Genomic DNA, 2,476 nt, shown 5'->3' with positions numbered 1-2,476 from the left:
TAGGGGCGGGGCTACCTTGTAATTTTCTCATAGACTTCTATACAATCAGACTTCTTTTCTCAACCAGAGGAGTCCCTGCTGGTTCGTAGAAAGAATACAAGTTTAAGACACTTCTGCATTGGGTTCACTTTTTATCAGTCCAATCAAATGTGAAGGATTTAATCTTAATCCCTCTTGTAACTGTTCATCGCTCAAATATTCAGTTTCCCTGAGGGATGCGTCATATTACAGAAACTAAAGACGCTCTAACATCTGTTTCACTGGGACTTTATTAATGCTCTGAATATCGCATTATGGAACCGTTAAGAACATTTCACCAGCAGTGAAATCTCAGTGAATCATCATCATCACGGAGAAAACAAGTGTTTCCATACTTTATTACATATTCGAAATAAGATTTATTGGAAATTGCCAATAAGAAATATCAAATATTACACTTTTATACAATGAATTATTTCTTTAAAGTTATTATATTTATTTGTTTCCAATGTCATAAAGACAAGATACCCAATCAATAATGGTTCCATTCCATTAAGTCAGTCCAGTGAGCCAGCATGCACTCCAAAACTAACCTGATATCTGAACTCAAAAGCACTAATTTAATGTAGTAGTTACAATATAGTGTTTAATAACAAGTCACAACATCTGCGGTGAGGAGGATCAATGATGGATGGATTTTTATTTATTTTTTTAATAAGCCAGACTTATTGCTGCCACTTACCAGAGCACAGTTTCACTCCTCCAGAAAGGCCAGATAATGAGAAATCAAAAGGCTAGGAGTTGACTAGACAAAAATAAATTAACAAATACATTTTGCAGAAATGCCATTTGAAAATGGGTGGCAGCAACAAAATGCCACAACACTCTGTAATCTTGTCAGACAATCTTGAGAAATATTCACATAAGCGTAGTTGATAAACGTACAAAACGTGCAACATTTGGACAGAGTTGACATTGAATGGGTTACTCTGGTGCACAGAACAAAGTTTTTATCCAAAAATGTTCTTGTCCGCTAAAAAGGCTTTTGATTTCAGTTATATTTTTGCTGTGATGGATCGATGGTGTCTTACGAAAAGTTACTCTAGGAAACTACGCAGTTAGGTTCAGAAAAAGATCGTGATTTTGGGTGTAAAATAACTGCGGAAGCGTCGTTTCTGAAGTCGGCACGTTACGTGACAAATAAATCGTTGACTTCGTTTTTACACTCCTGGAGGGAAAGATCTAGTTGTTGGAGCGATCCATTCACCCTAGGAGAGTGAATTTCTTGCTGTCTTTACACTTCCTCATTCATGATTAAGTGGATAACATATTGAATTATTTTGTGGGATATCTACAAATTAAGGGGGCGTTTTGTTTTCGTACGTATTGGTACGAACGCTGGATGAGACCAGCCTGACGGGGGGGGAGGTAGCTGGAAGCAGAGCCATCTTTTCTCGTTGCTAATTTAAGAAGCGGGCATCCTCACTCTTAGTCCCACGTGCGAAAAGGTCAATTGTCTCTCTAACCAAAGGAAACAGCCGTCGCTGAGCACAGCGGCAGACTTCTGAACGAACCAAAGATGTGGAGGGAACGACGCTTCAATCCAAAAAGCCTTTTATTTTTTTTTACAAGAGATTACTCTGAGGCATTGTGCTCTAGATAAGGCTTCTACACAGGTGTACTGACTGTATGTGAACTTATTATAAACCCGACTTTGTGCCACTTTCTTCCTGCTTAGCTCCGTGTGATGTGTGACTGCAGCCCAGGTGGAGGAGAGGTGGTGTCGGGGGAGGGGAGGGGAGGTGGGGGAGGAGAGGTGCAGCAGAGCAGGTTGAGCCCTCGCTCTGGTTCCTCCACTGGGTCCCACTGGGCTCTTTAAGAAGCTCAAGGCTTACACAGCCACGAGCCTGAGAGAAAACACACACACACACACACACACACACACATGCACACACACTTATTCTCAAGGTGGTGATAAGGAGCTACTTAGGGGCACTTGAGCTTTCCCACTTGAACACTTGTTTATAGGCTCTAAGCACACCTCCTCCTGCAGCTGGGCTCACTGAGTCTTCTTCAGAGCAAACACAACCGACGCAGGAAGTGTAAATAAACACACGCACACACGCACACACACACACACACACACACACACACACACATGCTTACACGTGTTTCCCTTAGAGAGAGAGACATCCCTCTGCCAGCAGCAGTTTTACGTCTTCCTTGTCTCCGTCCCTTAATGAGGCGGTGAGCAGCGATCTGGTCGGGGGCTTTTGTCAGCCGGGTGGCTGGAGCTCCACAGACAAATTAAAACTCAATTATGTTTTCATTTCACGCTCTTTTATTGGGCCCGATAATATAAAAATGTTTAAAAAAAAAAGAAAAAATCGAAGAGCGACTCAGGAGGGATGAGGGGAGAGAAGGAAGGAGGGAGGACGAGTGGAGGAGGCCGAAGGGAGGAGAATACAGAAGGGGCTGTAACTGTTAACTCCTCCCT

Source organism: Cebidichthys violaceus, unplaced genomic scaffold (genome assembly GCF_023349555.1).
Source record: "Cebidichthys violaceus isolate CVI_PGR_0920_01 unplaced genomic scaffold, fCebVio1.0.p SCAF_1, whole genome shotgun sequence".
NCBI lineage: Eukaryota > Metazoa > Chordata > Actinopteri > Perciformes > Stichaeidae > Cebidichthys > Cebidichthys violaceus.
Note: the sequence above shows the minus strand (reverse complement) of the source record.